This window comes from Equus caballus, chromosome 20, assembly GCF_041296265.1.
Source record: "Equus caballus isolate H_3958 breed thoroughbred chromosome 20, TB-T2T, whole genome shotgun sequence".
Taxonomy (NCBI): domain Eukaryota; kingdom Metazoa; phylum Chordata; class Mammalia; order Perissodactyla; family Equidae; genus Equus; species Equus caballus.
In genome coordinates this window covers 36,338,752-36,365,351 of record NC_091703.1, presented here as the reverse complement: position 1 = coordinate 36,365,351, position 26,600 = coordinate 36,338,752, and the positions used below count along the sequence as shown (strand labels likewise).

Below are 26,600 nucleotides of genomic sequence, written 5' to 3'. Positions count from 1 at the left end.
GGGCCACTTAGATGAAATGGGAAACCTCCTTGATAAACACATATTACAAAAGGTCACTCAAGAAAATGGAATAACTTAAAACAGCCCTATAGCTAATAAAGAAATTGAATTTGTAGCTTAAAATCTTCCCACAAAGTAAATTCCAGGCCCAAGTGTTTTCACTGGCAAATTGTTCCAAGCATTTAAGAAAGACATAACATCATCACATAAATTGCATCAAATAAAAGAGGAAGAGATACATCCCAACTCATTCTGTGATACCATCATTATGCTTACATCAAAATTGAAGACATTACAAGAGGAGAAAACTACAGACCAATATACCTCATGAGCATAGATGCAAAAATTCTTAATAAAATTTTAGCAAATCACATCCAACAATATAAAAAAAGAATAAGGCAGCATGACCAAGTGGCGTGCATACAAGGAAGGCAGGATTGCGTTAGCATCCAAAAATCAATCAATATAATTCATCATGTCAGACACACACAAAAAATTATTTGCTCAATTAATGCAAAACATGTATTTGACAAAATTCAACACCTATTCATGTTAGAAATTCTCAGCAAGCTATGAATAGGAAGAAACTTTCTCAATCTGACAAAGGGCATCAAAGAAAAATCTACTGCTAACATCGAGCTTATTGGTGAAAGAATCCCTCTAAGATTGAGACCAAGGCAAAAATTTCTGCTCTCACCATTTCTAGCCAATAGAATACTGACGGTTCCATCCAGTGCAAAAAGCAAGAAAAAGAAATAAGAGACATGCCAATTGGGAAAGACAAAATAAAACTCTCTTTATCACAGATAACGTGATTGACTCAATAAAACAGGGATTGGCTAACTTTTTCTGTAAAGGATCAAATATTAAAATATTTTAGGCTCCATGGTCTGAGAAACAAAATCAAAGATATTATGTAGACACTTATGTAACCATCCAAAATGTAACCATTTAAAAATGTAAAAACCATTCTTAGCCCATAAATTGTAAAAACACAGTGGTTGGCTGGATTTGGCCCGCTGGTCATAGCTTGTCAGTCCCTATAATAGAACATTTTATGGACTCTGCAAAAAATCCAGTGTAAGGAAAAAAGTGAGTCTAGCAAGTTTGCAGGATACAAGTTCAATAAATATGATCAATCTTTTTCTATTTATTAGCAATGAACATTCAAAAATTGAAATATATAATTTTCATTTACATAACATCAAAAATATAAAACACTTTGGAATAAACTTGACAAAAGATGTGCACAAACTGTGTACTGAAAACTAGAAAACACTGCTGAGAGAAATCACAGAATACCAAAATAGACGGAGATATTTATACCGTGTTCAAAGACTAGAAGTATCAACTATTAATATATCAATTTTTCCCTAATTGATATATAGTTTTGACACAATTGCAATCCAGGCCATATAGGCTTTATTGAAGAAATTGGTAAGTTTATTCTTACATTTATATGGAAATGCAAAGGACATAAAATAGCAAAAATAATTTTGAGAAAGAAGGATAAAGTTGGAGGGTTTTACTACCTGATGTTTTCATACAGCTATATCGAGACAGTGTGGCAGTATTGTAAAGATAGCCATATAGATAAATGGAACAGAATAGAAATTCCAGAAATAGACAACTATGTATATAATCAACTTTTTACAAAGGTTCCTAGGCAATTCAATGGGGAAATGATAATCTTTTTAACAAATAATGCTGGGACGATTTGATATTTATACACAAAAAATTAAACCTAGAACCTTGTCTCACACTTAATAGATACCAGGCATGATAAGTTCTGAGAAGGCAGAGATATCCACCCAGCTTTTGCCCTTAGGAAGCTGACAGAAAAGATCTTAGTCAGCAACAATACAACTCATTACTATACAAAAATTAACTCAAAGTCGGTCATAGCCCTAAACACAACATGAAAACTATAAAAATTCAGTAAGGAAATGTAGGAGGAAATCAAGGTGCCTTGAAGTTGGGCAAAGATTTCATGAACTAACAAAAAGCATAAACTGTAAAAGAAAAAGCCAGTAAATTGGACTATATCAAAATTAAATATTTTTGTTTTCCAAAGATATTATTACAAAAATAAAATATAAGCCACAGAATGGGAAAAATGTTTACAAATATCTGACAAATACCTTTGAACTTTAATATACAAAGAACACTTACAATTCAGTACTAAGAGATAAAACAACCCCTTTAAAAATAGTCAAAAGGATTTGAACCAACAGTTCCATCAAAGAGATAAATAGATGGCAAGTAAACACATGAAAAGATGCTCAACATTTTAAGCCATTATAGAAACACAAATTAAATTCACAATGCAATGTCACTATATTCTCATTGGAATGGCTAAAATTAAAAAGACTAGGGCCATCCCGTGGCTCGGTGGTTAAGTTCGTGTGCTCCGCTTCAGAGGCTCAGGTTTTCACTGGTTCAGATCCTGGGCGTGGACATGGCACCACTCATCAGGTCATTCTGAGGCGGCGTCCCACACAGCACAACCAGAGACACTCACAACTAGAATATACAACTATGTACTAGGGGGCCTGGGGAGAAGAAGGAGGAGGAGGAGGAGGTAGAGGAGGAGAAGGAGGGAAAGGGGAAGGGGAGGAGGAAGAGAACGAGGAAGGAAAAAACGGAAGATTGGCAACAGTTAGCTCAGGTGCCAATCTTAAAAAAATAAATAAATAAAAATAAAAAGACTGACCATACTAAGTGTTGACAAGCATGTGAAACAACTAGAACTCTCTTACAGTGCTGGTGGGAGTGCCAAATGGTACCAAAATCACTTTGGAAAATAGTTTGGCAACTTTTTAAAAAAGTAAACAACACATATATTTTTAAAGGATTCCATTCCTAGGTATTTGCCCAGAAGGAAAAGAAATATATGTATATGCAAAGACTTGTACAGAATGTTCATAGAAGAGTTATTTGCAATAGTCAAAAACTGGAAACAATTCCAAGTATCCATCAACAGATGAGTGGATAAAGAAATTGTGGCATATGTATACACAATGAAATACTACTCAACAATAAAAAGGAAGAAATAAATCATTGATATATGCAACAACATGATTGAATCTCAAAAGAAATGCTGAATCAAAGAAGACAGAAATAGAGTTCTTGTATGATCCTATTTATATAAAATTATAGAAAATACAAACTAGTTTCATAAAAAATTTTAGAAAATAGTAAGTAATTGATAGAAAGTAGTTTAGTGATTGCTTGAGGATTGAGGGTAAGGATGGTTTACAAAGGGTCACAAAGAAGTTTTAGGAATGACGGCTATGTTCGCTGTCTTGACTGTGGTGATGGCTTTATGGGTGTATTCATATGTCAAATCTCATGAAATTATATACTTTAAATGTGAGCAGTTTGTATGTCAATTACATATCAATAATGCTATGTAAAAAAAGAGAAAGTGAAAGTGTATCTAGAAACCCATCTATGAACAGGGTTTATTTCTCCATTTATCTATATTTTTTTATGAACCTCTATTAGATTTCTCAATTTTTCATGATTCTACATATATATTTCATTTCATATCTTGATACTTTACTTTTTATTCCTATTATGAATATAAAATTTTCTGCAAGTACATTTTTCTTATATGCTTCTTATATGGTTTAATCTACCAGAGGCATGTGATGCTGCCTCTTGTCTGTAGAAGAGCTCTTTGTCATCAGTGTTGTAGCTGCTGAGAGTCTGTGTGTATCAAAGAGGTCAGGAATGTGGCTAGAACATTCTGTTGTACTTGGATGACCCTCTTTCCATTGTTTGCCTGATCTTGTAGCTAGAAAATAGCTGTTATATTCCCAAACAATACACTTAGAAACTTGGAAAGTAATTGTGTAATAATTGCCTCCACGTAACAAGAAAATATTCTATGATAAAAGTATAATCAGAGAAAAAATTAAAAGCAAAGCATATTAGAAAGTTAGTTATAAAATGAATAGATAAATGTAGCAACAGAAAAGCTAAGGGTTATTCTTGCCCATCTATCCTTGCTGACAGTCTTTAAATGCACATGGACAACTCTTTAAAATACAATGGATTTTGATTGTTATTTTAAATCTTAGAATATGAGACCCTCTTTCCATTAACTCTTTTACTATATGACCTCACAGATGTTTGTCATTCCTAATGATTCTACACATTTCTTGACATGTTTATTTTATGCTCTATTTTCCCCTAATTGCAGCTCCGTGCTTCTTGTTGGCCTTCACAGTGATTTAGTCTGCTAGAGACAAGTGATGTTGCCTTGATCTACTCCTCACTGACTGGAGAGGAAACCATTATATCCTTGAAAACAGCTCTGTAAAGTCTCTTTGTGGTCAATATCCTCATTTGAATGTTAGAGTTGAGTGTTAGGTTTAAATTTCAGAGTTTTGGGGAAAGGAAGAATTTATAAGAAGCCATTTCACGGCCAATCTGGTGGTATAGTGGTTAAGTTCTTATGCTCTGCTTCAATGGCCCCAGGGTTTGCTGGTTCAGATCCTGGGCACAGACCTACAGACGACTCATCAAGCCACGCTGTGGTGGCATCCCACATACAAAATAGAGGAAGATTGGCACAGATGTTAGCTCAGCAACAATCTTCCTCAAGCAAAAAGATGAAGACTCGCAGCAGATGTTAGCTCATGGCCAATCTTCTTCACACACACAGAAAAAAGAAGCCATTTCATACATGTGTTTATCATCCAGGGAGCCCTACCTTTGCCTCTACGAGATTACCCTAATCTCAAGGAGAGGTGATAGAGTCATCAGTAGGATGAGGGGACAGATACCATTTTAGATCTCCAAGTCACAATCAGGTCATGGATCTTAAACTAGGAGTGGCCCAGCACTAATGGATATTACAAGAAATAAGTGAATATAAATGTCAGCAGCTTAATGTGCTTCCTTGTTGGGAAATCCAGGAGATAGTTATCATGTGAAGGGGTCAAATGAACATCAGGCTCAAGTGAACATCATTTATAATGCAGCTGTGTGTTTGCTCCTGTCTTTAATCAACGAAAATGAATGATGACTCCTGACCCATTGGCAAGTAGCTAATTCTCACAGCTTCTGGCCAACCAAAAGATTCCATGGTGTATTAGTGGGCAAGAATGAAATAGGGCTGGGGTAGGGGAAATGTGCCCAAATGCCTCCCCAGTGTCTGGGAGCCTATGCATTTTCTAAGGAATCTAAGGGAATGGTTGAACTCTAGTACAAAATGACTGCTGGTTCAATCCCCCCTCCCTTCCTTCATTCCACCCAGTATTTAAAAAAAAAAAGTGCTTGACTTCTTTCTGTCACATGCTTTTGGAATTGGGACCCTCGTTCCAATCCATGGGTTACCTTTTCAGCCAGGCTGGTGAGGAGGTGCAGAGAGGTTATCAGGTAGCCCTCCAGCCACAATAATATAACACTATTTATTATTCTGCTTTTATTTTTGAGAATTTTACATGCCAAGCACCTTTCTATGTACTTTATGAATATTGGCTTACTGAGTTCCTACAATCCTTGGAGGAGGTATTAGGATGATCATCATTCACATTTACACGTGAGGAAACTGGTGCAGAGGAGTTAAATAGCTTGTGTGATGTTGCAACATTAGTAAATGATAAAATCACAATTCAAATACAGGCAGTGTGATTCCAGAGGGGCATGTTTAACCATTGTGCGACACTGTCTCTCATAGACACTGGGCTAGTCTTTAGGATCCTCACTTTCATTGTTCATATGAGATAACTGAATATGGGTCTGTCTAGATCTTCTTTCACTTTACCCTGTATTCAGGATCAGTCCTGTCTCAGGAAATGGAAATTTGAACCGTTGTTGCTGACTAAGCTCTTTTCTGTTAGTTCCTTAAGGGACAATGTATGGGTGGACATCTCTATGTTCTCAGTACATATTACAATGCCTTGTATCTATTAAGTAGAAGCCTAATACATGAACTTAAATACTTTATAAGTAAACATACACATATAGGCATGAATATGTGAAGGTATCCAGTACATAACCTGCATGGACTAGAAACCTGAAACTATCTTTATGTGGACATTTTATGAACTGACACCCTATCTGCCTAGTAAAGCTTGTCTTCTTACACCAAGATAATTAACTATGGTCAATTTAGGCTGAGAGAGGCAGGCTTTGTACATGCACCAGGACGTGGTGAGCACTTCTGACAACTCCCTTCCCCCACACAAGAGGGTGCCCTCTCCTAGTCAGCTTTCCTATCTCCACATCTGGATACCCCTAGTCTTAATGGGTTCAAGGTTTACATCATGTGGAAAATGTGAGAGTTTTGTCTCTTTTCTTTTCATTTTTCAGTGAAGTATGATACAAAGTCACTGTTTTAATTCTTTGAGATGAATCTTTTTCTTTTTTAAGTATTGAGTTATACATGAAGGAAATGAGAAATGTTGATGACAATGTCCATGTAAAAAGATTGAGAAGTGAGTTCAGCAGTACAAATCAGATTGATAACTGTAAATATGTTGCCTTGATGGTAGGGGGCACCACAAGCCTGGCGGAGAAAAACAAAGGGACAGAATAGTTAGAGCTGGTCTCTCAACTTTAAGGGTTCACATGCTGTTGTGACTAATAGCTTCACATCCAGATTTCATTTAACTGCTGTGTTTTTAAAGCCAATCACAATAGACCTGTCAGTCCATATTAGAAGTAGGAAGAGGAGGGCCCACGCCCAGTGGCAGAGTGGCTCCACTTCCCAGGCAGCCCAGTTTGGATCCCAGGTGCAGACCTAGCACTGATCATCAAGCCACGCTGTGGCAGCGTCCCACATACAAAACGTAGAGGAAGATTGTCACAGCTGTTAGCTCAGGGACAATGTTCCTCACCAAAAACAAACACACAAACAAACAAACAAACAAAAGAAGCAGGAAGAAGAGAAAACAAGATCACTTTTATTGTATTTCAGATCCTTGAGTGACATTTTATTCCTTCTGGCTTCAAAGATATAAGTGTAGTTAGATATAAATAGAAAAATGTTGAGAGGGTTGAGATCATAGTGAATAGGCTAATTTGTAAATATTTTGTAATTTAACATGTGGTAAATTTGTTATTAAGTGTCATTAAATGTCCTTCTAAAATATTGTTTTGATGGACTGTGTGTGTATAATTGTGCCATAATTCATTAACTTTGCCCTTTAAAATTTTGAATATTTATGGGAATTGATTGAAAGCATCTTTATTGAATGGTTGGTCCTCAATTCTGCTTCCACCCCTACTATAGAATGTGAGCATCCGTTTGTTTACCACACCCTCACTCCACCCCCAACTAAAAGTTTGCAAGTTTCTTTTTTGGATATTTGAGTTTCCTAAAGAGAGAAACTTCATATTATGATATTTCCAGTGAGTTAACCAAATAAACCCAAAGCCCATCTTTTCATAACCCCTTAGTGATACAGTCTCTTAAACTGCTCTTAAGAGTCTCCATTATAAACATGAACTAATAACCAAAGAAGAGCATATATTTTTTGGAAAAAGAATGGTGTAATAAAGAAGGACTAAATAAACAAAAAGAAAATATGACTTTGGAAGTAAGGTAGAGAACAAAAACAATTTAAACAAACAAACAAATAATTACTATTCTCGGAGATTTGAAATGCTACGAAAAAATAAACAGAACAAGAAACTTCTTTAGAAAATGTAACAGTGTAGCAAGAAGAGAGATAATTAAAATGGAACGTTGCAGTAACAGGGGGAAATGCACGTACTTGGTTAGTTTTGCCTGTTCATCGTTTTGAATGACTTTTAAAATAATTTAGTTCTGCGATTGTCCCTTTTTCATAGAATTTTGTTTTTTTATATGGAAGTAATATTTTATAGCCTTATGTGGATTTTTTCCATTTCATTTGTAAAAATGTAAAACAGAAAAGTTGCAAAAATAAGAATAGCATATACATATTATGTATATATTTTTTTTCTGAAATTGTACACATCATGGCCCTTTATCCTTAAATACTTCAGTGTGGATTTTGTAAGAAAAGGGTATTCTTTAACACAATCAGAGGATAGCTATCAATTTCATTAAATATAATAATTTTATCTAATCTATTGTTCATATTCTCATTCTCATACAGATTTTTTTTGAAAATACGTTAAGTCCAAAATTACATTCTCGTCTGTGAACATGGTATGTCTCTTCAATTATTCAAAGTTTTATGCTCTATAGTGAAATTTTGTAGTTAAATCTCTATAGTTCTTTGTGGAATTTATTCCTTGCAATTTTATGTTATTGTCCTTATTTTGAATGGAAATTTACCCGACCTCTCTCACCCCCCCTTGCTATGTATATTTTATTTGTGCTCATTAGTATCTTGAGTTGCCTGAGACAAGTGATGCTGCCTCCTCATATGCTCCTCACTGGTTGGAGAAAAATGTATTCAGTGACATTAATGGTTTCGTCTAACCAGAGCTTCTGCAAAGGTTCTTTATCATCACCCTTTCTCTTCAATCACAAATTTTGTCTAGCAACTGTTTCTAATGCCTAGACAGTTCCTTTCCTCCTGCAAGAACTGTTTGTGTAAATCTCTTCACTTGTAACCTAGTTTCTTCCTGTTTTGTTATTTTAAATCATCCCACCACCTTCTAATGGAATAAATATTACTTAATTTTTTCTATATTTTGAGTTTCTTCTTATTTTACATTTGAACTTTTAATCCATCTCAATACCATCCATGTGTGTGTTTATGTATGGGCTCTTTTTACTTTCTAGGTAATTAACCAATTAACCCAATGCCATTTTTAGTAAATTTCCTTCCTTGCACTAAATTAAAAATTCACTTTTATATCTCCTTTTGTATTCCTTTTTTTTTTTTTTGCATGGAAGAATTTGCCCTGAGCTAACATCTGCTGCCAATCTTCTTCTCCCCAAAGCCCCAGTACTTACTTGTATATCATAATGTAGGTCCTCTAGTTCTTTTTATGTGAGCTGTGGCCACGGCATAGCCACTGACAGACAGGTGGTGTGGTTCCATGACTGGGAACTAAACATGGGCCACTGTAGCAGTGAGAGCTCCAAACTTTAACCACTGAGCCATCAGGGCTGGCTCCACTGCCTTCTCAATTTATCCAACATGAAGGCAGGATAATTTGTTCTATCCTTCAAAGTACTCCCAGTCTGACATTCTTTTAAAGAAGCAAGAGTAAGCTGCCCAGTACATAATTAAAAACAGTTTGAACCTTTATTGCAGTGTCTTGAGAGATATCAAATTTGGATTATATTTCTAACACCAAGAAAAATGATTCAAAATTCTCTTAAAATACCTTCTTCCCCTAAAAATCTCACACTAGAATTTCTTCACTCACCAGTTTCCTTACCACCATACTGCTTTTCCTTCCATTTCACCTGTAGGTGCCATGATGATCAGGCGTATCTCAAAAGCCTCTCAAAAGAACTGGCTCCCAACTCCTCCTGTCCAGTTGCTTTCCACTCCCCATTAGTCACTGCCCTTCACCCCACAAACCAAGACTGACTCCAGAAGAGTGGAGTGGGCCCTTCAGTGTCATGGAGAAGTGAAGAATGTAACCTATAACACAGAAGCTTCTTAGAAATATGTGTCTGTCTGCCACCCCTAAATTTTCTCAAAGGGTTAGCAGATTCCTAGAAACATAGTAAATAAATTTCTCAACTTCCTTAATCTTAACATAAATTAGGTTCTGTTTTTGTGCCATTTTATTCCACATTTGTCTTTTTTGTAAAAGTATGAACATTTACCCTTATAAGAATTTGTAAACATTAGAGCAACTCCCCCTATTTTTCTTATTAATAACTACTTTTGTACATTTATTAGTCTTGAAAAAATTAGAAATATTTTATTAAAATGTTAAAAGTATTTTATTGATACTTAGATTAAAACATCATCAAACTTATGTATTTTGTTTGGGAAATTGACACAAGCTGTCCTGTCAAGAACATGGTATCTTTATTTGTTTATTAAACTTTTTTCTGTCCTTAAGTAAATTTCTGTTCTCTTCTGAATTGCACACATGGCTGGTAGAGTTTATTGTTTTGATATTTTGTATATTTATTGCTTTTATAAATCAATGTTTTTCTGGAACTGACTTAGTCTGCCAGAGACGAGTGACTCTGCCTCACATCTGTTCAGTGAGTGGAAAGCATTTAATGGTTTAACTTAAACACAACTTCTGTGAATCTTTTTTTTAAGCAACATTCCCTATTTGGCTACTTCCTGGACTATTACCCACTTCCTTCAGCCAAGGTAATTCCTCTCTCCTTCAAGAGCCAGGCATGTGATAAAAAATGTCTTCTGTGGTCACATAGTCATTGCTTCTCTTGTCCTGAGTGTCTAGCCTGCTGGTTTTATGAATTCACTTCCAACTGAAGTCTTTCTTCCCAACTTCTTGCAGCAAGTTTTGATTCACAAAGCATTTTAGTCTGATCTAGAATATAATGATGTTCCACAGGTGTGAAGAATATAGGTGTATATAGTTTTGAAATAATATAAGTACAAGAACATAAGACAGAGTGTTCAGATTCTAACACAACCTTCAACAAAGTAGTCTTTCTATAAGGTGTTTTAAAAATAATCAAAATTGATTTGATTGATATAGACCTATGAGACAAAATGTCAATGAAAGGCCAACTCCGTGTTCTGAATTACCACATGAGGGGAAGAGAGGCCAGTGAAAAAAGGCCCTGCTCTGAAGGGGAGGATGACCAGTGGGCAGGGAGGATTGATATGGTCTGAGTTTGAGATGCATACCCTAGCTGTTAATTTGGCATCATCTTCATCTTGAATGTTTCTGTGAGATCCTGTCTTACATCTCTGACAATCCTAAAAGAAGAAAAAGAAGATCATTTTATGTGAGTGTTGTCCATGAGAAATCATTAAAATGGTTATATTCTCATTTATTTTTCCCTCACACTTGTTTTCATCTTTTTAAATTCAATTTATTTTGAATAGTTCATACATGGTCATGACAAAAAATTAAAATGGTACAAAGGTGCATTACAGTAGAAAGCTTCTCTCTCTCCCAACCCAAATTTATGGCTATCAAGAGTGCCTTTGAGAAAGTAACTACTGTTAGTACTTTTTCGTTATCCATTCAGAAATAATCTACACATATATTATAAAAACCCATCTATCTCCATCTATCATCTGAATAGCTCTCTATTATTAACACAAATCATAGTGTGCTATACACTTTGCTTTTTCCAAATAACTGCATATCTTATAAGTGTTTTCATATCTGGACATAAATATCTGCCTCATTTTGAAAATAGCCACTTAGTAGTCTGATAGTGATAGACATTCAGGTTGTTTTCTATCTTTATTCCTATAAACAATGGTGCAATGAATAAACTTATACATACATTACTTTATACATATTCAAGATATAATCAGAATAAATTGTTAGGGGTGGATTTGTTAGGTCAATGATCGCACATTTGTAAATTTGGTTGGTAGTGCCAAATTTCTCTCCATAAAACTTTCACCAATAGCCCACTCACCATCAATATATGACAGTGTATTATCATGCTTCTTACACTCTGCCTATTTTATAGCTGAAAAATATGCGCCCACACTTTTTTATTCTTCTGATGTTAATCAAAGTAAGCCAAACTGCTGTAACAAATAGAACCAAAAGTGTGTGATGGCTCAAATACAGTAGAACCTTAAATCTCACCAATGTAACAACAGACAGGTGTGGACGATTAATGAGAGTTGCTCTTCCAGGTGGTAATTCAGCGATCTGGGCTCCCATACTTTAATACGGCATCTCCCTTTTCTTTTTATATTAAAATTAACACATTTCAATCTTTATTCAACAAGAGAGGTCAAGAATGGTGGCCAATTGTGATCTAGAAGGCTAAGGAGAAGGGGTTAGTGAAATTTGTTAGTGTCCACTACTATAGTTAGCCTTGTGACTGTAAGTAATATTCATCATGTCTATCCCTCATAAGCCTTTCTTGATTCATCTCACCCTTTGAATTTAGTCTAGATTGTTTTTCTGGATTGGTTAGAGTCTACCATCCCAGAAGCCTCTGTGCTCTTATTTACCCTTCCTTTGTTGAATTATGATTGTTTTGGTGTCCACTGACAACCATTATCACACATAAAAGTACTAAAAGACTGTCCAGTAAATTCCATGGGTTCCAAACATATTCTTCCCTGCCCTTACTGTGTATGTGCAACCCTAGTTTCCCATGGTAATTAAGATCAGTTCCTGCATTCAGTACATAACTTCCCTGGCACATTGGCTTGAGATGGCTGTCACAGTCAAATTTCACCAAAATCTTTCTGTGTCATTTTGAAGAAGCATTTCTCTTCCAGGAACCAGAATATCTAAATTGGGAGAGCCCAAGGTTATAGAGACAGTTAGCATAAATTCCACAAATAGGTTTAGTAGTGAGAGGAGCCACTCCATCTTGGTTTATATGATTGGTTCCAGGCTTATGCCGCATCTTAGAGGGGAGAATCCTCTAGCCAACACCATTCAATCATTCTATTAGACTGGATACATCTTAGTAACAGAGTATATATGATGAGCTGTTGGCACATCTTCTTTGTTATTAAGTGGGTTCTGCACTCTGAGGAAATCTTGTGCAGGGTAGTATGCCAATGGATATGGCATTCCATGAGTCCTTGGATGGTGATGGTTCTGGAGGCACTGTAGGCAAAAATGGCAAACCCATATCCAAAATACATATATACAAATTCCAGGAAGGATAAAGCACTTCCTCTCCAAGTTGAAAGCTTTTGATATAGTCAACCTACTACCAATTGGCTTGGATGGTCTCCCCAAGGAATGGTATCATATTTAGAGCTCAGTGTCATTCTCTACTATTGGTATGTTGGGACTCAGCTATGCATTAACTAGATCACCTATGTTACGTGCAAGTCCCTGTTGTTGATCCCATGTATATCTCTCTTTCCTACGATAATGGCCATGCTGTTCATGGGCTCATTGCACACTGACTGCAGTGGCCGAGAAGAGAAGCAGGAGGATATCCATAGGATGAGTTGTATTTGTAACTTTTGAGAGCCACCTCTGATGTGGATCCTTTCTGATGACGATTAATGTGAAATCTAAAGATCTACACACTTTGAGTCCATTCCTGGAGGTCCACCTATATACGTCTTTCTCATGCTTCCTTTTCCAGATCTACTAGCTTGTTCTTTTCAGGAGCTTGGTGACTCAGATGAACTATTCACCACTGTCCAAGAGTAAATATCTATACCTCAGTCTACCTCATTCTACATTCAAAGGGGGTAATCAGGTCATTGAGAGCCATCACCAAGTAATGCTGTAATATAGCAGCAGTCCACTTTCAAATAATGTCACCATGTAATCCAACCCTTTTGGGAACTGATCCAGAATTCTCTCTTCCTTTGTTAGTTATTTAAACAAAATTCTCATAATGATATCGATGTAGGTTTGAGAAAAGGTGATGGTGCAGTAGAAGTCAGTAAGACATGGAAATTTAAACTTACCATTAAATTACTTTATAATTTACTAATGCACTTTTGATTTGTTCAAGTCTGGTTCCAAATATACCACTCTAATTGCACAATGGATTGGGCTTGTGCATGCCCAAACCATGACTCTATAAATCTTATAACATCCAGTAACAAATCACATAGTCACTTTAGTGTGCTAAGTGCCTATCAGGAAGAAAATGCACACTTGGTCTTATCTTTAGAATATATGAGTTCATGCAAAGTTGCTGTTAGAGAAGTTTTCCTCTGGCCATATTTTGGAACATGTGGTGTGATAGAAATGCTCAAAAGAGTTTAAGCTGTGACTTCCACTTTAGGCCATGATAGAATATTTGGTAACAGACACAGCCTCCTAAAGGAAACAACTAGAAAACAGGAAAAAATATATAGGGTGAATGTTTCCAGATATTGGACAACAGGCCCTAAAGGACTGTGATTCTTGAGACGAGGACATAAGCAAGAGGAAATCTATGACAGGTTTGAATGTCTGCCTGAAGAACATCTTCAGAATGTGGTGGACAGGAGGATGTCACAAGCAGAGCAAGGTGAACTTGCTGAGTTGAAGGGAAAGTGATGAGAGTTTGGGAAGGCTAAGGAGGATGGAATCTGAGGGGCAGTGTTTCAGAGAAGAAGGAAATCTGAAGAAAGAGCTCCAGAAATCTACACGGTCCTTTTGAGTCTATTGCTTAATATGAAGCTGAAATGCATAAAGTGAAACTACAAGTCCTAGAAAAGAGTGATCCAGTAGCTGGAATCTGATGTGTTCCCAGAAGATACACAGCAGAGGAATTCAGGTTTTAATCAGCCAGAAGGTAGAGATCCTTTGAATATCAGGCATTCAGTGGCCACTAGGAAGATCATGCCTTAATAGTGGAGCAAAAACACTCCTAGATTGGTACCACTCTAACCCATAATAAAGCTTAAAAAGAAACCTCAAAAGGATTAAGCTGCTCTTCAAGTAAAATAACTGCCTGTTATAATAAATAACAAAATTCTTTAAAGAAATCCAAGTCTGTAACAAAATAAAATCCAGAATGTCCAGCGTCTCATGAAAATTACCAGATATGCCAAGAAAGAGAACAATGATGAACAATAATGAAGAGAGAAAGAAGTCAATGGGAAAATAAGCTGAAATGAGGAAGAAGATGGAATGAACAGACAAGGATGTTAAAACACCTGTGATAAATATTCTCAAGGATTTATAGTAAAAAAACAAGATGAATAGAGAAAAGGAAGATATAAAACAACAAAAGATTTGGGGCCAACCTGGTGGTAGAGTGGTTAAGTTTGCGGGCTCTGTGTTGGCAGCTAGGGGTTTGCAGGTTCTGATCCCTCGTGTGGACATACACACTGCTTACTAAGCCATGCTGCAGCCAACATATAAAATAGAGGAAGATTGTCATGGATGTGTCTGCCTTAAGCAAAAGGAGGAAGATTGGCAACAGATGTTATCTCAGAGCCAATCTTCCTCACCAGATAATAAATAAATAAATAATCAAATAAGTAAATAAAAATAATAATAAAAGACACAACTAGAAATAAATACACAATACCTGAAATAAAAATTCTCTGTATGGGAGTGACGTCAGCAACATGGCAGAGTGAGCTCACCCAGAACTCTCTCCCATACAAATTACAACCAAAAAGAGCACCTGCTTTCCAACCAAAAAAAAGTCCTAAAACAGAAATCGTTAGAGACCCACAGCAGCCAAAGGACAGAGGGCATAGAGGCTGGAGCCGCCCTCAGAGGAGCTGGAACCGGGTAAGAGAGTTCTTCGCTCCCTCCCCTAGAGACTGAGATTGCTGCTGCGGGTGAGGGAAGGAGTGGGGGAGGGGCTGTGCATCCGGGGATCATCCAGGAATCCCACCGCGGGTGCAGCGGAAACCCTCTAACGGGATAAAGGTTTCACCAGGGGGCACCTCATCAAGCCAGGGCCCCAGGAAACCAGAGAGTGAGAGTTGATCAGAATCCAGGTCTGCGCGTGAAAGAAAGTGCCCCTCCTACCCCATCCCACGCTGCACGCTGCCATGGCAGCTGAAGGCTGAGGGTTCAGAATGCATGGCTCTTGGCCCCCATCTAGTGGCGACAGTCTATAACTGCAACTGAATAATAGCATCATGCACAAAAACTGCTCCTCCACCATCCAGCAATTTACAAAAGCTCCAGACCAAAAGGAAAACAATAAAAACACAGAATTATGTCCTGAGGACTTGGAAATAGGTAAACTAAGTGAAAATGAGTTCAGAATAGCAATCATCAAAAAACTCAATGAGGTAAAGGGAAATATTGAGAAATAAGTCAACAAGTTCTGGAGTTACTTCACAAAAGAGATTGAAACTATAAAGAAGAAAGAATCAGAAATACTAGAGATGAAAAATACAATAGATCAGATAAAACAAAATACGGAATCCCTGAATGCATGTGTAGACACCATAGAGGAGCAAATTAGTGTAATCGAAGATAGACAAGCTGAATGGCTCCAGATAGAGGAAGAAAGAGAACTAAGAATTTAAAAAACTGAAGAAAATCTCCAAGAAATAGCTGATTCAATGAGAAAATGCAACCTAAGAATAATCGGAATTCCTGAGGGCATGGAAAAGGAAAATGGAGCAGAAAGTGTGCACAACAAAATAATAGAAGAGAACTTCCTAAATCTAGAGATTGAGAGAGAAATGTGTGTGGAGGAAGGTTTCAGACCTCCTAGATTTGTCAATGTAAAAAGACCTACTGCAAGGCATATAGTAGTAAAAATGGCAAAAATGAGTGACAAAGAAATAATATTCAGGGCAGCAAGACAGAAGAAAATAACCTACAAAGGAACCCCTATCAGACTTTCAGTGGATTTCTCTAGAGAAACCTTACAAGCTAGGAGAGAATGGAATGACATATTCAAAACTTTAAAGGATAAAAATCTTCAGCCAAGAATATTCTATCCCGCAAAAATATCCTTCAGATATGAGGGAGAAATTAAATCTTTTCCAGACAAACAAAAGCCAAGGGACTTCATAGCCACAAGACCTCCACTACAGGAAATCCTCAAGAAGGCTCTCATATCTGAAAAAAGAAAAAAAAGGGAGAAAGGGGTCACAAAACACAGAGTAGGGAGACAAATAGATAAAATCAGAATAGGATAGCAAATAGTCAACTATAGCATTAGGATAAAGGGAAGGAAGTCACCAAAGCAAATACAATCTTATCACTCTAACCAGAAACTCACAACACAAGTTGGAATAAGAGATGAAAATAATAATTTAGGAGGGGAGGAGGAAAGGGACTGAATCAGTCTAGGCTAAGAGAGTAAAAGGGTGCCAGAAAATGGACTATGTTATACACGAGATTCTGAATACAAACTTCAGGAAAGCCACTGAACTAAAAAATAGAACAGAGACACAAAACATAAATAAGGAAAAATCTAAGAAACCCAGCATAAGAAATTGCACAAGTCAAGGGGTAGGCTAAAACACACAGGATGAGAAACAAAGGAAACACAGGAAAAACGGAAAATGAGTAACAGAATGACAGCATTAAGCTTCATGCATCAATACTCACCCTCAATGTAAACGCATTAAACTCTCTAATAAAAAGACACAGAGTGGCAAAATGGATTAAAGAACAAGATCCAACAATATGTTGACCCCAGGAAACACACCTCAGCTCTAAGGACAAACACAGGCTCAGAGTGAAGGGGTGGAAGACAATACTCCAACCTAATAGCAAACAAAAGAAAGCAGGTATCACAATACTTATATCAGACAAAACAGACTTCAAGATAAGGCAGGTAAAGAGAGACATAGAGGGGCAATATATAATGATCAAAGGGACACTTCATCAGGAAGAAATAACGCTTATAAATATCTATGCGCCCAACACAGGAGCACCAAATTTCATAAAGCAACTATTAACAATTGTAAAAGAAGATATCAAAAATAACACAATAATAGTCGGGGACCTCAACACCCCACTCACATCAATAGACAGATCATCCAGACAGAAAATCAACCAAGAAACATTGGAGCTAAACCAAAAGCTAAAACATTTGGACTTAATAGACATATATAGAACGCTGCATCTAAAAACAGCAAAATACACATTCTCAACCATGCATGGAACATTCTCAAGGATAGACCATATGTTGGGAAACAAGGCAAGCCTCTACAACTTCAAAAAAATTGAAATAATACCAAGCATCTTCTCCAATTATAATGTTATAAAGCTAGAAATTAATTACAAGAAAAAAACTGAGAAAGGCACAAGGATGTGGAGACTAAACAAGATGCTATTGAAAAGCAATGGATCATTGAAGAAATTAAAGGAAACATCAAGAAATACCTGGAGACAAATGAAAATGATAACATGCCATACCAACTCATATGGGATACAGCAAAAGCTGTATTAAGAAGAAAATTCATCGCAATAGAGACACATGTTAACAAACAAGAAAAATCCGAAATAAGCAATCTTAAACTACACCTAACTCAATCAGAGAAAGAAGAACAAACAAAGCCCAAAGTCAGCAGAAGGAGAGAAATAATAAAAATCAGAGCATAAATAAATGCTATTGAAACAAAAAAGGCAGTAGAAAGGATCAATGAAACAAAGAGCTGGCTCTTTGAGAAGATAAATAAAATTGACAAACCCCTAGCCAGATGTACAAAGAAGAAAAGAGAGAAAGCTCAAATAAACAAAATCAGAAATGAAAGAAGAGAAATAACAACAGACTCTGCAGAAATAGAACAGACTATAAGAGAATACTACTAAAAACTATTTGCCAATAAAATGGATAACCTAGAGAAATGGATAAATTCCTGGACTCCTACAATCTCCCAAAGCTTAGTAAAGAAGAAGCAAGCAGACAATTTGAACAGACCAATAACAAGGAAAGAGATTGAAACAGCAATCAAAAGCATCCCAAAGAATAAAACCCCAGGACCAGATGGCTTTCCTGGGGAATTCTACCAAACTTTCAGAGAGGATTTAATAGCTATCCTTTTCAAGCTATTCCAAAAAATTAGGGAGGATGGAACACTTCCCAACACATTCTACGAGGCCCACATCATGCTGATACCAAAGCCTGACAAGGACAGCACGAAAAAGGAGAACTACAGGCCAATATCACTGATGAACATAGATGCAAAAATTCTCAACAAAATTTTGGCAACCCAAATTCAGCAATACATCAAAAGGGTCATACATCATGATCAAGTGGGATTCATACCAGGGACACAGGGATGGTTCAAAATCCACAAATCAATCAACGTGATACACCACATCAACAAACTGAGGAATAAAAACCACATGATCATCTCAATAGATGCAGAGAAAGCATTTGACAAGATCCAACAGCCATTTATGATAAAAACGCTGAACAAAATGGGGATAGAAGGGAACTACCTCAACATAATAAAGGCCATATATGACAAACCCACAGCCAACATCATACTCAATGGGCAAAAACTGAGCGTCATCACCCTGAAAACAGGAACAAGACAAGGATGACCTGTCTTATTCAACATAGTACTGGAGGTTTTGGCCAGAGCAATCACGCAAGAAAAAGGAATAAAAGGAATCCAAACAGGGAGGGAAGAAGTGAAACTCTCGCTGTTTGCAGATGACATGATCTTATATATAGAAAACCCCAAAGAATCCATTGGAAAACTTTCAGAAGTAATCAACAACTACACCAAAGTTGCAGGGTATAAAATCAATTTACATAAATCAGTAGCATTTCTATACTCTAATAATAAAATAACAGAAAAAGAACTCAAGAACACAGTACAATTCACAATCGCTACAAAAAGAACAAAGTACCTCAGGGTGAATTTAACCAAGGAAGTGAAAGACCTATACAACGAAAATTGCAAGGCTTTCCTGAAAGAAACGGATGACAACATAAAGACATTTCATGTACATGGATTGGAAGAATAAATATAGTTAAAATGTTCATTATACCTAAAGCAATCTACAGATTCAACGCCATCCCAATCAGAATCCCAATGACATTCTTTACAGAAATAGAACAAAGAATCCTAAAATTCATATTGGGCTACAAAAGACCCCGAATTGCTAAAGCAATCATGAGAAAAGAGAACAAAGCTGGATGCATCACAACCCCTGACTTCAAAACATACTACAAAGCTACAGTAATCAAAACAGCATGGTACTGGTACAAAAACAGGTGCACACATCAATGGGACAGAATTGAAAGCCCAGAAATAAAACCACACATCTATGGACAGCTAATCTTCGACAAAGGAGCTGAGGGCATACAATGGAGAAAAGAAAGTCTTTTCAACAAATGGTGCTGGGAAAACTGGAAAGCTACACGTAAAAGAATGAAAATTGACCATTCTTTCTCACCATTCCCCAAAATAAACTCAAAATGGATCAAAGACCTAAAGCTGAGACCTGAAACCATAAGGCTTCTAGAAGAAAATGTAGGCAGTGCACTCTTTGACATCAGTATTAAAAGGATCTTTTTGGACACCATGTCTCCTCAGACAAGGAACACAATAGAAAGAATCAAGAAATGGGACTTCATTAGTCTAGAGAGCTTCTTCATGGCAAAGGAAAACAGGATTGAAACAAAAGAACAACCCACTAACTGGGAGAAAATATTTGCAAGTCATACATCCAACAAAGGCTTAATAGCCATAATATATAAAGAACTCACACAACTCAACAACAAAAAATCAAACAACCCAATCAAAAAATCGGCAGGAGACATGAACAGACATTTCTCCAAAGAAGAAACACGGATGGCCTATAGGCATCTGAAAAGATGTTCATCATCGCTGATCATCAGGGAAATGCAAATCAAAACTATAGTAAGATATCACCTTACACCCATTAGAATGACAAAAATAACTAAAACGAACAGTAACAAATGTTGGAGAGGTTGTGGAGAAAAAGGAACTCCACAGGTGGTGGGAATGCAAACTGGTGCAGCCACTATGGAAAACACTATGGAGATTCCTCAAAAAATTACAAATAGAACTACCATACGATCCAGCTATCCCACTACTGGGTATCTACCCAAAGAGCTTGAAGTCAGCAATTCCAAAAGTCCCATGCACCCCAATGTTTATTGCAGCATTATTTGCAATAGCCAAGACGTGGAAGCAACCTAAGTGCCCATCAACAGATGATTAGATAAAGAAGATGTGGTATATATATACAATGGAATACTACTCAGCCATAAAAAAGAACAAAATCGTCCCATTTACAACAACATGGATGGACCTTGAGGGAGTTATGTTAAGTGAAATAAGCCAGATACAGAAGGACAATCTCTGTATGACTTCACTCATATGAGGAATTTAAAAATGTAGACAAAGAGAAGAGGTTAGTGGCTACCAAGGGAAAGGTGTGATGGGGGTTGGGCACAAAGGTTGAAGGGGTGCACCTGCAACACAACTGACAGACAATAATGTACAACTGAAATTTCACAAGATTGTAACCTATCATTAACTCAATAAAAAATTTAAAAAAAAATTCTCTGGATGGATCCGTCTGCTATCTCCCCTAAGTAACGAAAAAGACTCTTAATCTGCAAGGGTAAGGGAATAAAAATCACAGCTTGAAGATACTGGTGGAAACAAACTACATCTGAGGAGAGGAGCAAGGCAAGAAATTCTGGGAGAGGCAAAACACTGCACACTTGTGAAGGCTACCATGATGAAACCCAAGTCCATGGTGCCTGCCTTAGACTGAAGCATAACCATGACATCAGAGAATGACCCAAACCACATCCCACCACCATACTAACAGCTGCTGAGTAAAATAGTGACTAAAAGTGGGACATAGCTGGGAAAGCTTCAAGAAACAGACTCTCTCTGGGAAGTGGCACAAAGGCAAGACTCAAAGCCAGGTGGAGAGACAAACACAAGGTATCACAGAGGAATTTGAAGCCACTAATGCACTGAGGGTGACCATAGTAACAACAAACTTCAAACTCAGTTCAATTAATGACTAGATTAATGAAAATCTCCACAATAAAGGCCTAGCAGAAGGAAAGTTGTGCTCATCTCCCAGCATGAAAAATTACCCCAGTACCTTTTGTCTTATACAACATGTCTGACTTTTCAACAAAAAATTACGAGGCATACCAAAAGTCAAGAAATAAAATACAAGAGAACAAGCTCTCCTTGGAGCTTTTAAAATCTGCACCCATTGGCATTTCTTGTTTGCTAGCCTTTCCAGCACCCAATCTGGGATATATAAGGCAAAAATAGGGGGCTGGCTCCATGGCCGAGTGGTTAAGTTTGCGCACTCTGCTTCAGTGGCCCAGCGTTTTGCCAGTTCAGATCCCAGGCACTGCTCATTAGGCCATGCTGAGGTAGCGTCCCACATAGCACAACCAGAGGCACTCACAACTAGAATATACGACTATGTACTGGGGGGCTTCGTGGAGAAGAAGAAAAAAAAAAAGATTGGCAACAGATGTTAGCTCAGGTGCCAATCTTAAAAAAATAAAACCTATAAAATTCAACATTGTTTCTTTCTTGTTTTCTGAGGTCCCTAGTTAGTCTGCCTTATTTTCTTCACCATTCAGAATCTTATGTGTGAGATATATACTTAAATATGTATAAACTTTCTCTGTATATCAAATATATTCTATATTAAATATATTATTAGATATATATGTATGAAATATATCATTAGATACATATATATTAAAAACTCTAGGAGATATATATATACACACACTTAGTGGGAGAAATAGAACTGGAATTCTAACTTGGAATCAGAACTCTCATCACCATCATTTTTAAAAGATATTTTTGCTGAATATAGAATTCTAAGTTTGTAGTTTTTATATTCAATACATAAAGATATTGCTCCATTGTCTTTTGGCTTACATAGATTCTGATTTCTGAAGTCATTTTTGCTTAATTCCTCTGGTAAAATGTGATACATACATTTTTTACTATGGCTGCTTTTAATGTTTTCTCTTTATCACTTTTTTCCCCCCACCAATTTGCTTATGATGTGTTTTAGTTTTCTTTCTTTTTTTTTTTTGGAGGAAGATTAGCCCTGAGCTAACATCCATGCCCATCTTCCTCCACTTTATATGTAGGACACATACCACTTCATGGCTTCCCAAGTGGTGCCATGTCTGCACCAGTGAACCCTGGACTGCAAAAGCGGAACGTGTGCACCTAACCGCTGCACCACCGGGCTGGCCCCTGTTTTAGTTTTCTTTATGTTTGGTTTTCTTTATGTTTCTTATGCTTAATGTTCATTGAACTTCTTTCTCTCTCCACTGTATTATAAGCTATATGGAGACAATGACTGGGAGTATGATGTCAAAAGTATTAATTGCAAAAAGTAGTCGAGTAAGTCTCAAAATATGTGCAAACCTGTCCATAAATAGACACAAATACATCTATACATCTGGTGTTTAGCAACATTCTTCTTACTATCTACCTATAAATCTTACCTGGATATCATCTGGAGACTCAAACCTCTCAAGCTCTAAAAAAGATTATTTACACACCATTACATACCCTATGGAAGTTCACAACTCTTAAGAATATTCTACAAACCAAGATATATCTACTTTCATAGCCAACTAGGGACCCAAATTTTTAATTTCAACAAATTCATGTTCTGTGTCCTGTGTCTTGATAATTATAGAGGAAAATGCTGTAAAATCTCTAATATCCTTTCCATGTCCTGTGGTTAGTCAAAGTTAATCATGGTGATCTCATCTGTGTCACGGGCCGGTTCAGAGTTGGACAAGCCTTAAACAGTTCTGGCCAATGATATGTGCTGAGGGTCTTCCTCAAGACTTCTCAGAAAGTAAAACCAGTCTCTCTACTTAGTTATACAAATAAGGGAGTATGTTACCACAGGTACTGATGGAAGCCTGCTTATGCAAATCTGGATCACAGTAGGAAACAGATTTTCACTTGGATAATTTACAATAAAGATACTAATTATACGACCATTTATAGAAGTATAAACTGTGTTAAGCCATGAGCAGCTTAAGGGATTTTGAGGTTCCTGGAGACTAGAAAGAGTGGGAAGCCTTGAAGAGGCAAAGGGACTTGGCAGAATCTATAGTTGTGGTGGGACCAGCCATGGCCAGGACACGTACCAAAGCAAGGAAGGAATGGAGAAGGAACACCAGAATCTTGTTCTCTTCCAATCTTCCAATCTCCTAATGATAACACCCCCTGACTGAACCCAACTAGAAACCAGCTGGAAAGTTTGACGTAGTGGTGCAATCCCTAGCTCAGCCTTTGGGGCACAGAGCAGGGCCAATAAGGACAAAGAATGGACCTGGTCAGGCAACTAAAAATAACCCATATACTTTTATGGCCACCTGGGGAACCAACTATAGGATGAAGCCAGTTCTGCAGATAGAAGAACTGAGAGTTAGAGATAATTGGATCTGTGTTGCCATAGATAAAGACTAAATCAATTGACCCTATAGACTGCCCTATTGATGTTGAACCTGAAGTGAGTTCACTCACCCGTTGCACAGCAAGCCAATCTCTGACATGGGGGGTAGTGGAAGAAAGTAGGAACTTTATTATTGCACAGTGCTGAGCAAGGAGAAAGGGCAGATAATGCTGAAATCCCAAACTCCCCAAAAAGCTAAAATGAAGGGGTTTTATTTGGGGTTTTAGGTAGGGGAGGAGGAGCATATGGCCTTGCTGGTCGGAGCTTTCCCACCAGCCTGTCTTTGGCCTTGAGACTACTTGCAGAGAGGAGGGAGCCCGTGACCTTGCTGGTCATCAGCCTGTATCTCTTTGTGGGGAGGAGATAATGAATCCAGGTGCTTGTCCTTGGCAGTGTCTGTCTCCATGGAGGATAGTGGATTTGGGAGCCAGGAAGATGTGGAGTAAGCTGGGAATAAGTGTTTTGGTTTTAACCCCATATATGTTGGGTTTAATGTAGGGAAACTGATATCAGGGTCGGTATCACTATTTCTGCACTTGCTATTATGAAATGCAATACATGTCCTTACTGTATGAGCCCGTCTCAGTGTTTTTATTACGTGAAGGAAAAAGTACGCTATCCATATTTAGAATAATTTATCTATTGCTTTGTGTACAAGATTATGGAACGTTTTCCCTTCATCTTGAATTTCCTTCCTCCTCTACCCTGATCAACCCCAAGGGCGCACTATCTGATCACAACTCCTGGCTGATGAGGAAGGAGTCCTCCACAATGCTCACATCAACTTCCAGGGGCCAGAGTCACTCTCTTTTCTCTGAAAATGGGTTGGCAGCAGGGATTCTTGGAAAAGAGAAGATGTTGGGATCAGAAAGGCAAAGGATCTAGTTGGGAGTTGTAATTCAGAAAAGGTCCATTGATTAGAGGGGCAGGGCTATGGGTGTGGGCAGTGTTGGAACATGCAGTCATAATGTCCAAACTGGTCTTTGAGTGAGCAGTGTTCCTCAGCACTCCAAAGAGGTGGAATTCTAAAAACCTGTCAATCTCAGGTTGCTCCTACCTGGTCTTCTTTCCCAGGTTCCATATAGAATTGCTCACCTAAATCAAAATTGTATGGCAACTGGCATAAAGAGTGTGTCATAGTGCCTATCTGGTTAGTTACTGATCAAAGATGGCAGAGCATGCAAAGAGGAGAGGATGGGCAGGAATAAAGGAGGGCGGATCTGACAATGTGCGTGCACGCTAATCAGAATGGAACCCATGCTCGAAAGAGCCTGCATACAAAATCCCAATTTGCTTTCTCTTTCTCTCGGATTTCCCAGGTGCCTGGAGTTTTCTTTGGAGGATCTTATATTTGAGAAGTCTGGTCCAGAAACAAGAACTGGATAAAAACAACTTGTGGGTGGAGATTCCTGCTCACTCTCAAGGATGTATCTTATGGATCAGTCAGCTAATTTGGGTCAATCAGCAATTCATGAGTGAATGGCCAATTCACAGCAAACCCATGCATCAGTTTGCTAAATGATATAGTGACCAGATTTAGTAATTTACCAAAACTTTGCTTGAGGAATAGTTTTATTGAATTTGTTCATTACCTGTCTAGTGAACATTAAACAAATGTCAGCATTTCAGATAAAAAATTTTCAGTTTATATTTATATTGGTATCAAATCCTTTTAAAAGTTATGTTTTATTTTATAAATTTTAGCATTTTAAAGCCTCTTTTGCTAATTTCTCTGAAAGATCAATTTGTAAAATTTAACAAATCAACCAAAATATTTTAACTATTTAAAATGTTTGTTCCAATTTATATTAAAAAGCATTTTAAACAACTTCTGAAATTGTCTGTGAAGTTTAATTGACTAGTTTCCATTTTGTCTTTATAAATGCATTCATTATAAAGCTTCATGGAAACTGGGAGCTGTTTTTTGGCAGAGAGATGGAGTGGAGTCCCCGAGAGCAAGAGAATGGGGGCCAGGGAGGGCAAGGGGGCCTCTAATATACTTCGAAACCATCAAATACGAATTGATACAAACTTTAGAAATAGAAAAAAAGAAATGAGTTTGAGGTACACTAATAATTTTGGCAAATTGGTTCCTCAGTAAACTGGCTTTTGGTGGATTGGGTTCATCAAACTAACCTGAATTCTTTTGGGTTACATAAAGTAATCTGCAGACCCTCTGAAAAGTCCCCTCCACACTGCTTCCAAGGTGGCTTTATGAAGGAAAACGCATGTGATGGCACTCCTCTGCTTAAATGCCCTCTATTTTTTTTTTTTTTTGGTCATACTGTGAAGAAAATCAAGGCAACTTTTAATGATGCTGTCATTAAACCTCACAAAGACTGGGACACCTAAATCACACCCACTAATCACACCAAACCACACACTTTGAGTGACACCCCACTCCTGCCCCAGTCCTGCTAATCCTCCCTGTCTGTACTCAGGTAAGCAATTTTGCCTGGAATGAACATAGCCTTTCCTGTGCTGAGCCCTCACCTCCTCCGAGACGTGCACCTGGAGGGCTTGTTTTTCAACTCTGTCATGACCTCTACACCGTCAACTCCCCATCCTCCTCATCCTGAAAAATTATTATTCATGAGTTAATACACAAATAATAATCATCTTCCAATCCTATGCTGCCAACCCATTCCAGGGGAAAAGAAAATAACTGAACCAATGGGCACCACTATGAATTTATAGTCTTAGGAGTCCCC

At 37.4% G+C, this 26,600-nt stretch overlaps 1 long non-coding RNA gene across 3 annotated transcripts in view; it reads right to left on the bottom strand.

Annotated features, from left to right (window-relative positions):
- LOC138919637 (uncharacterized) overlaps positions 1 to 26,600 on the bottom strand; it is a 36,551-nt gene that overhangs the window by 6,461 nt on the left and 3,490 nt on the right. Inside the window, exons 2-3 of one of the 3 annotated variants that reach the window (XR_011430007.1) lie at positions 10,743 to 10,814; positions 1,132 to 2,552 (exon numbers count right to left, since the gene is read on the bottom strand). This is a non-coding gene — a long non-coding RNA (uncharacterized lncRNA). Of the gene's footprint in view, positions 1 to 1,131; positions 2,553 to 5,442; positions 6,521 to 10,742; positions 10,815 to 26,600 lie in introns of those variants that run through there. The other 2 variants (XR_011430006.1, XR_011430005.1) reach the window with 2 other exon arrangements.